The sequence below is a fragment of the Sorex fumeus genome, unplaced genomic scaffold (genome assembly GCF_029834395.1).
Source record: "Sorex fumeus unplaced genomic scaffold, SorFum_2.1 ptg000021l, whole genome shotgun sequence".
Taxonomy (NCBI): domain Eukaryota; kingdom Metazoa; phylum Chordata; class Mammalia; order Eulipotyphla; family Soricidae; genus Sorex; species Sorex fumeus.
In genome coordinates, this window is record NW_026606078.1 from 17,336,042 (window position 1) to 17,351,562 (window position 15,521).

Here is a 15,521-nt window from a genome sequence, read left to right on the forward strand (position 1 = left end):
ACATCTACAACCAGCCATAGGTACGCTTAAGACCACGCTGCCCAAGCTTGAAGGAGACTCATGCATGAAGGAAGTGGAAGCAGAACCTGTGTAAACACACAAAAAATAAAAGGCTGGCGGTCAGGCCGTTTCACCACTCCACAGAGGTCGATGGCGATGGTCAGGAGATGGAAGGAAACGGGGGTCAGGCTGGTTGGTCGTGGAGCAGCAGGTTATTACATGGAAGAGATGTATGTCATAGAGGCCTCAGGAATTCTAAAGCAGGTGCGGGCACTGAGATCCAGGAAGATTCCCTTATATAGATCATAGAACCTCTAAGTAATAAGTAACCTTATTAATTTGAGTGTTGTCCTTACTCACTCCTATGGCAGACAGTGATTCCAAATCAAGGAATGTATTTCAAAGCAGCTTCAATAGATAGATTTAGAACTTTAATGTCCTAGAAAGAAAAATATGGTTTTTACCATATTATCTTTTACCATACCCAAGGCATCAGTTTGTCATTAAAAGGGGCATTACAGTGATGTCATCAAAAGGAGTTACAGAAAGAACATTGAGGCAGCAAACCATATATTGATTCTTTACATCCACATTGTTTCCTTACATCAGCAGGCCAGTAGTAATACTGGCCTCAGGGAAGAAGATACAAAGCCAAACTGAAACCTTCCACAAGCACTTTCACAAGCTGCAACCACCTTGATTTGCATCCCAAAGATCAGCCTGGCTAGAGCTGGGAATCTACACCCCAATGATCAGTCCTGGCTAGCACCTGATATCTGCAGATCTAAGACCAGCTAGGTTTCTGAAAGAAAAGGAAAACTGTCTCAGTATACTGAAATCATTTACTGAAGGCAGTTTGAAGGGGAGAAAGCAGTTTCATCCAAGCTAGTCAGGACACACAGGAAAACAGCTTATAGGAGATCTTTCTCCTCTCCTTGTCCAACCAACATATTAGCATATATAATATTAATCATTTTGTATGGACACAGTAAGAAATACTTTGAGCTTGTAGAATTGCTCTCCTAGGGCCATCTCGATCTCAGACTGCAGTGCTCAGGCAAGATATCTTTCCTATTCCTAGCAGCAGGGCCCTAGTGTTGTCGTTACTTTTGGATCATGACATCATATGCCTATGATCAACCTCTTAACTTATAGTTAAGAATCGTGGCACCTTGGCCTGGCCCATCGTGATGCCAGGTTAGCACATAACTTACTGGCTTGTCCTGGTTCCATCCAGTCCCACGTTGGAACCCTGCCCTTGGGGTGCTAGGAAGTGAGGGCAACTGAGGCTTAAGTTGAGAAGGCAGAAGCCCAGGAGTGAATAATATTCAAAGCCAATCAATTCCTAAGTTACAAAGCATATTAATTAATTGTCTTCCTGTATCTATACAAAAGGACATTGCATTAAGGTAAACTGCTCAAAAGACATAAGAAGAGGAGGAAGGCAATAACTTACAGTATAGCTTCAGTGTCTAAGAAGGATGAGACCTTACAAATGGGTTGGGGCAGAGAGCATAGAAGTGGTTACAGACAGACAAAGTAATGGAAGTGACTCGGGAGCACTGTGATGGGTGCAATTGGATAAACCTAAGCCCCGTGTACTTCAACAGAACCCAGGTGTGTGGGACAGGGGGATGTGATCTCCAAGTCTGCTCAGATCAAGACTGGACCCCCGCCATCCAGATCCCCCATCTTCTAGTAGCTAAGTGTTACAACCACGAACAGCCCCTGGAGCCATGTAACCATGAACAGCCCCTGGAGCCAAGATCCAGAGACTGGATATTGTTGATAAGATAACAACTCTTATTGTCCAGCTCTCACTCTCAGAGAACCTGGTAGGCTTCTTCGAGTATCTTGCCCACATGGCAGAGTCTGTGCTTCTGGTCACTGTTTCTTTTGAAGTACAGAAGCTACTTAATTTAAGATAGTCCCCTTTGTTTATCTCTGTTTCCAGTTGCTTTGCAAGTGGAGTGTTATCTTTGAAGATACCTTTAACTTCAATGTCGTGGAGGGATTTGCCGACCTTGTCTTCAATGTACCTGATGGATTCTGGTCTGATTTTGAGGTCTTTGACCCATTTTTATCTGACTTTTGTGCATGGTGTTAGGTAGAGGTCTGAGCCATTTTTTTTTACATGTAGCTGTCCAGTTTTTTTTGCACCGTTTGTTAAAGAGGACTCTCTTGCTCCACTTCACATTTCTTGCTACCTTATCAAAGATTAGATGATTATATATTTGTGGTTGTGTGTCAGTATATTCAATCCATTTCCAATGGTTTGCGGCTCTACCTTTGTTCCAGTACCATGCTGTTCTCATTATTATCACTTCATAGTAGAGTTTGAGGTTGGGGAAGGTGATGCCTCCATCGTTTTTTCCCCAAGAATTGCTTTAGCTCTTAGTGGCTGTTTGTTGTTCCATTCGAATTTCAGGAGTGTTTGATCAAGTTCTTTGAAGAATGTCATGGGTATCTTTATAGGGATCACATTGAATTTGTACAATGCTTTGGGGAGCATTGCCATTTTGACAATGTTAATTCTCCCATTCCATAAGCAGGAGATATGTTTCCATTTCCTCGTGTCCTTTGTTATTTCCTGTTGTGTAGGTCCTTTACCTCCTTAGTTAAGCAGATTCCAAGGTTCTTGATTTTTCTGAGGCACGATTGTGAATGGAATTGCTTTTTCATTTCACTTTCTTCTCTCTCATAAGTTGCATATAAAAAAGCCATACACTTTTGGGTATTGGTTTTATAACCTCAATTTTACTATGAAAGTCTATTGTTTCTAGAAGCTTTTTTGGTATAGGTTCTAGTATTCTTTAAATAGAGTATGATATCTGCTGTGAATAGTGAGAGCTTATTGCTACCTTTTATACATAAAAACCCTTAATATCTTTTTCTTACCTTATTTCTATTGCAAGTACTTCCAGTACCACCTTGAACAGAAGTGCCAAAATGAACTTTTACGTAGCACTTTCTGCGTGTAAATTTCTATGCTAAGAACAGTGGAATATACAGTGATATCTTAGTAATTTACAAGTAAATTATGAAGACAGATACTATAAAAAATTTCTTTGTATAAATTTCCAAAATGTGTAGCTTTTATTAAATATATTAAGAATAAATCGTATATCTTGATTATACCCTGAAGATTATTTCCTTGTTAGGAGTTACCCTTCTAAAATGCAATAAAGAGACACATTTTAAAAATATTGATTATTTGCTCATTAATTCAATGAATCTTTGTTAGTCTGGTGGTGCAATGCCTCCAGGAAGTCAACCTGTACCCTCAGGTGAGTGCATCAACACTGTGATGGTGTCTTCATGCTTCCTGATAACCTCAAATTGCCACTGTGCCTCTGGCTGGATCCCAACACCTCAGGACTAAGTTTCCCGAGAAATTAAACTCCCTAAAGATATGTGGGAGCCATGTTCACAAACCACCCCTGGCTCAGCTATACAAGCTAATGGATTGGTCTTGTTTCAGAGACCCATAAACAAGTCTTGAAAGAGATCAAAAGCCACAGTTAACCTTGGACCTGCAAAAGGATGAACACACTAGGGTAAATCGAGGGAGGCAGGTTAGTTGGGTGTCCACCCAACCAGAACCCAGTGCAGCCACTTGCTCCCACAATCGAAAATTGTCTGGTTTCCAACTTCTCAGGATGGTTCTCACTGAAATATAACAGCTGAAAATTCGGATATGCGGGTTTTGTGACTGAAATCTCCAGGCATTCTCTGGGTCACAATGGGCATCCCATCCCCACTGCCCTGTACTTATGGAAGCCTCAGCAGTCATTTCCATACCTTAAAGCTACTCCAGCCTTAGCTTCCTGTAAAAAATACTAAAATCCTTGAACAAACATGATGACCTCTTAGTACATGTACGAGACCCATGATGCACAAAATAAATAGGAGACAGAGAGAAAGAATCAAAGATCCTGCCATAGAGACAGGCTGGTGATGGGGGTAGGGTGTTGGGGGATGGCTTTAGGGAACCAGGAACATTGGTGGTGGGAAATGTACACTAGTGGAGGGATGGATGTTGGATCGTTGTATGACTGGAAGCAAATTATGAATAGATTTGTAATGGTCTATCTCACAGATATTCAAAAAAACATTAAAAATATATATCCTTAATTTGTAACTCAGACTACTGATAGAACTTTAAAACCCAGCATAACTATTTTTGTGTTCTCTGTAGGAAAATAATGTTACTCACCAGTGTGCCAATAGCTTGTAGAATGCTAAACCCAAAGATACATCAATGACTGTCTTTGGCATGAATATTGTAATTGCAGCTATGCTATGTTTTAGAATCAGTTCATGAACAAGAAATCAAGAGGAGCAAGTGGCAAAGAGCATCAGTGTTGAATAGATACATAATGTTTGAGGAGCTTGCAAGGGAGACAGAAAGATTTGGCATGAGAAGAGGGAAGAAACAGAAGAGTGAAGTACTAATAAGTATCATGAGAAAAATGCAAGGGAGGACATTTCCTGGCAAGTGTCACACTTTGTTGAGATTTTGGTGAGGATAAGTATTAGAAAGTACCTTTCCCATTTAGTGGTAAAAAGGTAACTTTGATGGGTGCATTTAAAAATTACTTTAAAAATTAGAATCACCAAGAGATACACAGTTACAAAGTTGCTCATAATTGAGTTTCAGTCATGTAATGTTCTAGCACCCTTCCAGTATAATGGGGGCATTTTTGAAGGAATATCCCTGGTGGGAAGACTAGGGCATCTGAATCTTAACACATTTCACCAAATATATGATCTCTTCTCACATGATATACCCTTTCTCCCCTGCTTCTTTGATTTATCTTTTCATGCAATATTTCCTTGTGAACCTCACCTCAAGTGAGGGTCCCTATTTAAGACAAGTACATGTTTCTGGGGTATTACATATTTTTTGGTTGCTGGGAGAGTCTCTAAAGCAATGCTCAGGAGGTGTGGGGGCCCCACAGGCAATTCTCAGAAAACGTAGCCATGGTGCTTGGGGTCCTCCTATGTTATACAGCCTTTGATACTCTGGCAATCAGGTGGTGCTGGGAGTCAAATTGAGTGCCTGTGAGACAAGTTCCATAAGCACTACATTATCTCCTATGGCCCTGGGTATTAGATTGATGTCAGCATTCAAGGTCCTCCCTTTTGTCAGAAAGCAGAAACTTGTGCAGGAGAAAGTGGAAGAGACCTTAGGGTTTAGCTAGGTTGACTGAGTAGATGGTGGTAGCATTAAGATTAGAACATAAAGTAAAAATAAAACCAGAGAAAGATCTTACAATAGTAAAGAGGGCTTTAGACGTTACTGGGCCTGCTCGAGCATATCGAAGATCAACGGGAGGGCCTTTACCTTTACCAATCTCCAAAAAAGTTTCAAAATATAATTATTGACAAAAAATCATACAGAAGTCCAAATTTTTATTGTTCATGGGATAACTATATTAAAAAGAGAAAAGAACCACAATAAACATACAAGTAAAATGAAGGTACATTTCTTTGGAGTCTTTCAATTATGTATTTATATTAGTATATATACAAGCATAATCTTTAAAAAATAAATTTCAGTTACTATAACATTTTATTGAGTTTTTTATAATTGTAATGTTTTACTGCTAAGATGATATTGTTGTGAACATTTATATCTATTTGTCTACTTTTCTGATTGTTTACTTAAGATCTGATATAAAAAGCTACCTTACTAGGGCTGGAACGATAGCACAGCTGGTAGGATGTTTACCTTGCAATTGGCCGACCTGGGTTCAATTCCCAGCATCCCATATGTTCGCCTGAGCATTACAAGGGGTAATTCCTGAGTGCAGAGCCAGGAGTAACCCCTGTGCATCGCCAGATGTGAACCAAAAAGAAAGAAAAGAGCTTACTTACTTATGACTGGGTATGTAGCTCAGGGCTAAAGCACTTGGCTTGCAAGTATGAAATTTTGGGTTCTATTCCTCACACTATAGAAACAAAACCAAAATATCTCACTGTGGTTGAAAATATATCTCAGTGGTAAAATATTTGCCTCACATTTGTGAGGTTATGGGTTTGATCCCTGAATTTCCATATACGCACACAAAAGCTAATTTACTTAAAGAATATTAAACTGCTTAAAGCTAAGTACATATTGCCATACTGTTATACAGATTTAATTCTCAATAAAATAACTTGAAAAGGTCTATTTTTATCATCTTTGCTAGGAAAAGATGTTACCTGATTTTTAAATGTTTGTAATTTGGGACACATTTTAATTTGTCATTTTAATTTGTGCTCTTTGTCTACTACTGAGCTTGAAAATTGCTCCTGTGTTTACAAGTTATTTACACTTCTTTGAATATAGATTATATGATCATAATTTATGCTTATTTTTATATACAAGTTTAATAGCTAAATACTGATTTATTTCACAGCACTAATTTATTAAAAACATTCATCTTTTGCCTATCATATTAATTGACATTAGTTGTATGTTTTTATTGTTTTTTGATCACTTAATTTACTTTTTATCTTTTCTTTCAGATTGTAAGATTTTCACAGAAATGAGCATATGTTTTTCTTTATCTTCTACAGTTTTAAACTGAGAACAACTGTTTGTTTTGTACAAATAAGATACCTGTGCCTTTACTATTTCTTCTCATTTTATTTACATTATAAGACATCTCGATTCATCTACAATTTGTCCTAGTAAGTGTGGTCATATTGAAAGAAACCACCAATTTTTTCAATCATAGCACTGTAGCACTGTCCTCCCACGGTTCATCCATTTGCTCGAGCGGGAACCAGTAACATCTTACAACAAATTGTGAGACTTGTTGTCACTGGCTTTGGCCTATCGAATACGTCATGGGTATCTTGCCAGGCTCTTGCTATGTGGACGAGATACTCTGGGTAGCTTGCCGGGCAGAGGAATTGGAATCAGGGTTGGCCTCCTGCAAGGCAAATGCCCTACCCGCTGTGCTGTAAACGTTATCTAAAATATACTAGTAATACCAAATGTTGTTTCTTTAACAGTGCAATATAAACGATTATTTCGTAATTTTCTTGATGTGTTAATGAAATAGCTAAGCTCTTGAATATCATGGGAGTATTTTTCTAACACAAGAGTCTGACGAAGGTGAAACTGTTATAACCGTCTTGTAGGATTCCATCGCTCTAGCCTGATTCATTCTACTCTGCTCTCTATCCAATCCGGTCTTCTTCTTGGGATTCTGACCTCCTGATTGGCTAGCCTCTAACTTTCAACTGCCTACTTTATGACATCATTCTCCCACCAAACCAACCACCAACTGGTAGAATCTTGGGGGTCCCATGTAGTTGTTTGTAAACAAATGTGAATCATCATGGCAAGTGACGAGTGACCAATGACCAATCACCAGTGAGCAGTCGTCTGTACTGGACACTTGTGGTCTTTATCCGCTTCAGTATTCAGACGTACTCTCCTACCGTCTCCTTTTCTCGTCTACCTTTCATCGGTATTTCCTCTTCTCTGACCATGTCAGGTAAGGTATAATACTTTTCAAAGCTTTTCATTAGATTTATCATCACTAAACTTAAAAGAAGTCTAGTAAAACCAGCACGTAGTAATGAAAGAAAGTGTTCAAGTAGAATTTTATAAGTCTCATTTTAGCTTGACTTTGATATTTCCTGTGTGATTTTAGACATAGGCTTTCTTTCTCTCACATACAAACTGTTTTTCCTCATTGATTACTTTATATTTTAGACGTATTTACGAGCTCAAATACAAACATATATATATATATATGTTGATTCTCTGTGTTTCTTTTTCCTTTTAATCGTGTATTTTATAAAATATCCATTGACAAAAGTAAATCAGATACAGTATTTTTACAGAAACAAAAAATGTAGATGCTGTGGAAACCTGTTAATATATACCCGCATGGTTTCTCTCTAATGGTCTCTCCTCTTGTATTTATACTTCAGTATTTTAAATATAGTTGTATTACACAGTAATAATCATTGATCTTTGAGTTTTCTATTTAAACCAGGTAATAAGAAAATTTGGGGCATGGGGAAGGTGTGGAGTGCTGAGCGATAGGGAGGCAAGCCGTCTGAGGTAAGAAAGTTTGGGATCACTTTCATCAAACATTGACCAATCAAAACCAAGACTATATGAGGGAGAATAAAATAGGTAAGAAAGAAAGAAAGAATATGAATGGCAATTATCAAGGAAGGGGAAACCATCTGGATTGAATGTTGAGAAAACCAAGGATTTAAAATCAAAAAAGAAAGAATATATGTTAAATATGCTGAGGTAAATACACTGAGAACAAGTCAAAGCAATTTACTACAATAAATGCCAGGACTAGAAAGTATACAATTCCTTGAGTAGGGTACCAGTAGGAAAACCAGTATATCAGAAAGCCATCCTTGGTGACATTTTTCCTTATTAACTTTTAGAACACAGTACTTGGTACATGACAATTTGGAATATGAACATGCTTCAGAAATGATGCATCCCATTAATAGCTAATAGTGGCTATCTAGGTGGGTGGAAGAAATAGAATCTTCAATGTTTTTTATGACGTTCTATTTTTTAAGTACATGTACGCGTTGCCTGTTGAAATTTAAAAAAATGGTATCTTCTAACTTGATTCAGGAGATTTGATTCATTTGTGTGGTAAGTAGGTTCCAGGTTAAAGCTGCTTGTCATCTTTACAAATATTATTTCATGTGATTTTTTCTTCCTAACATGAGAGTATTTTGATAATAGTCAATTTCCGTTTTTAGATCCTAAGAGGAAATAGGAAAATCAAGTCACACATGTCGAATTACACATTTTTGTCATATTTCTTAATTTTGATTGTTCCTACATTAAGAATATTTAATGGAATTTTGGTGCTCATTTATAAACATTGAGAAGAACGTTTTCCAGGTTAATAAAGATAATTCAACACTAGGTTTTGAAAGTAATTTTCAATATTTTGTGATCATTTTATATGGTCTTTTCTATTTGTGTGATAAACTGAAATCATATGCTAAGTTTAACACGTGTTGTTTGCTATTTAATATTCAGAGGTATTGATGAGAATAATTTTTTGTAATTACGAAGTTTCTCTATTTTACTCATTTGAAACATTTCTTACCTATGAAATACAATCAAGTTTATTCCTATTTTCTTTTTTTTATGTAGTTACTGGTAAATCTTTTCTGTTTAATGGACTGGTAAAGTGTGCTCTCAAAAATCACCTTCTATTCCATTTCTTGGCTAGCAGTTTTTTCTAAAACAGAATACACTATTCATATTGTATAAGTAAAAGGCCCTCCCGTAGATCATCGATTTGCTCGAGCGGGCCCAGTAACGTCTCCATTGGAGACTTTGTTGTTACTGTGTCTGGCATATCGAATACTCTCGGTAGCTTGCCGGGCTCTCCGACAGGGGCGGAGGAATCGATGTGGAACAATTTTTTAATAAACTTATTGGACTGTTTTATTTGGTTTTGTTTGAGACCCCATCCACAGTTATTAAGGGTTTACACTTGGGTCTGCTCTCCATAACTTACGTACTATACAGCTTGCTACATAGCCCAGATTTCACTGATATCTATATACTTCTTTTTCAGTTCTGTGATACATATTTTTCATGACGTTTTCTTTATACTTCCTCCTATGAAAACACATGAAGTGGAAAAATTATATTTGTGTATGCATTATTATTCTTAGATTTATTTATAAACAACTTAAGACACAGAATTTAAATAAATTTTTCCTTTCAAAAACATTTCTTGGGAAAAACTCAAGTAGTCATTTTTGAAGTGGATCAAAAATCAGGGTAACTTTCAATGCATCAACAAGATTAAGTCGTAAGTGAACCGTACTAGCACATATTCATTGCACAAGTCAAATGGAAACCTGATGATTACAATGGTAATAGTTGTAAAGACCCCAAATGCCTATATTAATGTAAGGTATATTCCTAACCATTTCTTCATTGTAGTGATCATGCAGAGTCCTGGAAAAAATCCACATGCTTAGGTTCCGTAACTTGGAAATTCATAAGGGACAGAGAGAGAGAGTACTGGAGGAGATAAGGCACTTGCCTTCTACACAGCCAATCTGGTTTGACCTCTGTCACTTCATACACTCTTCTGAATGTTACAAGGGGTCACTCAGAGTGCAGAGCCAGAAAGAGCCCAAGAACACTGTAAGTTATTGGTCCAAACTATACTTCTTAACATGACCAATAAAAATTATTGGAAAACATGAAGTCTCTTTGTCATTTCTGGCCCTCAGGTTTCTTCTTGTCCAAAGAATGTTACCCATTCTCTTAGACTTCCTAGTTTGGAAAAGCTTCCCTTATAGGAAATAACATATGAATCAATAGGAGAGCAAGCTACAGGCATTGCTAGGGTAAGGAAAAACTATCTGTAACCAAGAAATCCAGGTACAGAGAAGATCACCTGGTGGCTCTACAGTTCTGTGTTCATTTGGGAGCACGATACCAAATACACAAAGTGCCAAAAGGTTCCAGACTTTGAATCACCCCAAATTGTTTGAATTTTGGAAACTCAATTGACTGTTGGTACTAGAAGCATCTTAATGGCTTAAATTTTAAGTTCATATTGTTCCTCTCAGCGTTGAAGGAGATTATTAGTCTCACAGATTTTTTTCATCACCCTCTTGTTCCTTACAGAAAATTTTCAAAATCCATCTGTATTGGGAACTGCACATACTCTGCAGCATTCCCTTCCCGTGGTGAATGATGCAGCTTCCCTAACAGGAAGTGTCTGCAACTACTCCAGAGTATCTACTCCAGCTGGTAGTTCTGCTTGGCTCCTGGCCTCAACTTCTGGCACCTCTTTCCAACCACTGATGTGTAGTCCCTATCTTTACCAACATTTCAGCACAACAATGCTATCTGGAGTGTTTAACCAGAGTCATATATCCACCTCAGCTTCTTCCTGTACTAGTGTTTTGGAATGGGATAATTCAGAAAGTACTGAAGAGAAGTCTTCTATGGGAGACTTTTCTGTGACTGTCCTTGACCAAGTCACCGCTGTCTCTTCCATGTCTATGGCAGCTTGCTATGAGAGAACCCTAGATACCAACAACACGGTGTCTGTGTACCCATCACTTTCTGCCAGTCTTGTTGAGAGAACACCGTCTCGGTATCCATATCAGAGTCAAAGTCTGTCACTTCCCTACCAGGACCGAAGCCAGGTGTATTACAATCATCAAGGAGGTCTGGGAACTCGCCTTTCTGGCCTGCAGTCCTATGACTCCATTTCATACACAGGACAAAATGGCTCTGCTCCCCAAGCTTACAGGAACTCACCTAGAGAAATGGTTATTGTGCTGAAGGAGGTCCTGCCCCCAAATAACCAACCTCCAGCCACCTCCTCTGGAATCCACTTCTCTGTGTCTGCTCAACCCATCACAGAATCGAGTTATCAAGGTGAGTTAACCTGAGAGAAGGGAAAGAAAACTCAAAAATTGGGGTTAAAGAAGAGGAAAACTTTCCATAGACAGGTGGTATTTAAATACACTGAAATTTTTAAGTTTATGAAATGAAGTTAACTAAACTCAGTTCATGTTTACTCCCCTCACATATTTTATAGCATATTATTTTCACACTCAGCATAAGAGCTCCTAATGCACATTGGAAGGTATGATAGTATAATGGACAACTAGTTTTCTTATAATGAACTTCAGGAGCACACAAAAGAATGCCACATTTTTTCCCAAGTTATTTCATTTATTTTTTAATTTTTATTAGTTAAACATCATGAGGGACACTTGTAGACTTACAAATTATTGTGCTTGCATTTCATTTATACAATGATGGAGAACCTATCCCTCCACCAGTGCCCATTCTCCACCACCACGGTTACTAGTATTCCTGCCACCACCCATACCCTCCATCCCACTCAGCTTCTGTGGCAGAGAATGCCACATTTTTCACTGTTCTAGTTCAGCAGTCCTCCAGAATTACCACACTAAAAGTAAAATACATGTCTTAAACTAGTATTTTGTTAGTTTCGTAAGAAGTTTCAGAACTCTTATTGTAATGGTACCACGTTAACTTTTCCTTCCATTAATGAGCAGCAAGGTTCTGAATACACTTGTGGTTTAGAGATTCTGTCTCAAATCATGAAACCTAGAATCTGTACTTCAGCACAAATATCATGCTGAAGTAGTGCTTCATTCATACTATTATTCTATGATATTCATTCATTCATCATCCTGTTAATCGCCGATTGCCTCGAGCAGGCCCCAGTAACGTCTCTTTATTCCTAGCCCTGAGATTATATTCAAGGCTTTTTAGGAGAATGAGACCCATCATTGTTACTGGTATTTGGCATATTTGGTGCGCCACGGGGATTTTGCCAGACTCTGCCCTGTGGGCAGACTATATTCGATAGCCTGCAAGTTTGTCCAGAGTAGGAATGAGATAATGAGATATCATAAAAAGATGTTTTGATAAGATGTCGCGCGGCCGCGAATCCGGCCCCGCGGTTCCGGGAGCTGCATTTTGTAGTCTCTGAGTCTTGGCCGCTGATGGGATTACACGGCGCCAGGGGGCCAGGTGGTGGGTGTGACCCCCGCCTACTGGAATTTGGAGGATCTGGGTGGAGGATGCTCGACTCCAATTCGAGTAGGCTTGGAGATCTCGGCCCCGGAACCTGCGTGGCTTTGTCCCTCTGCCAGTACCTTCATGTGTGCGGAGAGTGGTCTCAGCATTCTATGATATTAATGTCCTTTTATTTTTCTATGAAAGTGAATAAATTGAGAGTAAAATGCATTACAATGCTAAGCTCTGTATGGCACTTATTAGTTTGAAAATCTCTATTTTTTTTAAAAAAAAAGCTTTTTTTGGAGGATGTAGAATCTGTGTCATAGCCCGAAGTGCTCAGGATTTACTCCTGGGTCTGTGCTAGGGATCACTGCTGAAGATGCTTAGGAGATAATACATGATACAAAAGATCAAACTGAGGTCAGCTGTGCGTAGGGCCAGTGCCTTACCAAATGTACTATCCCTCTGTCCAAGTCTCTTATTTTTTAAGTTAGTTTACACAAACTCTTTCAAATACAAAGAAAACCAAAAATCAACAGCATCACATGACAAACAGTAAGAACTATAACAGTTACCTCCAATCTTCTAGCACAGGGCCTTGTCCATCATCCATAGAATACTCAGTAACAATGCTTTCCCTATGGCTGGTTGGTGCACAGTTGTTGCAGCACTAGGTTTGTGGAGGGAATATCTCATTTTGCAGGGACTGAATTCTTCCTTGGTTCCTTTTTAGAGATGAATTTCCTGGGGATGGAGACTTCCCTGCCATCGCAACCTTCAGGTCAGACATTTGGTCTGACACAAATTTCCGAATTGCCCACATTTGCAGTAGCAGGATTCAAAGACCTGAGAGTAATCCACCACCTGAGATTGGGAAAGTTCCCATAATATCTCCAGCCCAAAGTAACCTGGCGCTGACCCCTACTCCAACTCAGGAACAAAAAGGTATAAATTTTGATCAGATGAACCATGGGCTTTCAAAAGCTCTGGAGACCTACCAGATCCCAGTAGACCTAGAACAATGAAAAGACCTGCAGGTAATGAACACCACTGACACCATCACTCTGAAGCAGGTGCAAGAAAATTCAAGTGGCACCAAGGGGACCTCCCATGCAAAACGGAAGAACAAAAAGGAGGCTTCTGAGCCTCTTGAGGGAGAACCCAGCCAAAATCCAGCCAAAAGTCCAAGATTGCTTGCTAGGGGGAGTGGGGATTGTTCATAATGCTGCAGTCAGTGATAGGTGTCCTGTGACTATTGCCAAAACTAACAGCAAACCTCACAAAGCTGCATGCAGCAGGATCAGCAAGACAAAGAGCCATGGCCAGGAGAAGATAAAAAACACCAGAGAAAAATCTAAGAAAGCTAACGAGTGTAAGCAGCCAGGGAACAAGGTCAAGGTAGAAGAAAAGCCCAACATTGGCAAGATGAAACACAAGAAAAGTCAACCTAATGCTTGCCAAGATGCTGTTAAAAAGCCCCGCCGCTACCTAGGCATACACATGCTGGATTCTGTCAAAGTTTTTCATGCTCTGGGAAGAAGAGTGATCCAAAACCTGGAATCTCTTCCTCACAGGTCCTGAGTAGCTCAAAGAAGCCTACAGATATCAAGCCACCCACAGCTGTCAAGCCATTGCTAGGTGCTGCACAGGATGGAAAAGTCCTTGAGAAATCTCAGGTCAAAGCACAGAAACCAAATAGCAGTGCTGACAAACGTTCATCTCCAACCCAGTCTGAGCTGCCACCTCCTTGGATAGGTCAAATTGGTACCTTTGCCTTTTCTTAACATGGAGAGACTGCAAGCTCGACCTGTTCCTCGGAGGCGACAATCTGTGGCCTCACATCATCCTGCTGCAGCTGACCCTGCCAAGTCTGGCTCTACCAATGCAGCTCAGTCAACTGCTGCCAATTCTTCCCGTTCAACCACTGAATATTTGTCTGGTTCTGCCAAACCTGCTCAGTCCATTTCAACCAAACCATCTCGACCAGGTTTGCATAACCCCAGTAGCCAGCCTATTCGTCATCCTGCAGCTTCAATACCTGCTCCCTACAAGACAGCAGCTGGCACATTTTTTGCAGTGGGAGGGTCCTCCTGTCTCTGTGAACAAGCGGCAGTCGCCACCCAAACGTCAGAGTCACTTTCTCCTCCATGACTTCCGTTTCCAACCGATTCCATGGAGAAAGCCCAATGTTCCCGAGCCAGTCATGTCAAAGCCCATCACCAAAGAGCAGAGAACAGAGCCTGAGGCTATGAAAAGGAAGGTTCAGCAGGAGCGTGAGAACGCTGCCAAGCACACCTCGTTGGGGGAAAGTGCAGTTCTTTATTGAGAGGGAAAAAGAGATGAACATCTCCCTCTACTATGGCTACGTAATGAGAGAGCTGGAATGGTAGGTTCCAATTTATGTACCAGATGGTTGCCCTAGGCAAACACTGAAATGCCATACACCTTTTATTTATTCTAATATATTTTTCAAATTAAATAGATGTAACATAGTTAATTGGTTCTTAATAAAAGTTCTGAATTTTGAGATGCAGTCCTCTCTGGTTGATTTGGGAGTGGCTGAGGATGGAAGGATTTGATGGGAAAGAATGGGAAGTTAGAGAGAGGAAAAAGGGGGAATAGGCAAGACTCCAAGAAATACAAACTTTGTCCAGGGTTATAAAGCCCATAAGAGGAGAAATTGCATGGACCTGAGGAAGAGTGGGGTAGGGTCAGAGGAAGAATATAGCTGACAGGGCATTTGCTTTGCAAGTAAGAAGGACTCAGTTCATTTCTTGCAATCTTTTATGGTCCCCAGAGACCCACCAGATGTGAAACTTTAGCACTGAGCCAGGAGTAAGGCCAGAGCACAGTCAAGTATGCCCCATCCCTGGTGTCCTCCAAAAAAAAAATGGGAGAAATGGCACGGTCTGCGGTTTTTGGTTAAAAAAATAAATTTGGAATAGGCTGAGGTAGGCAGATGAGTCTAATATGACCAGTAGAAAAGTTAAAATTC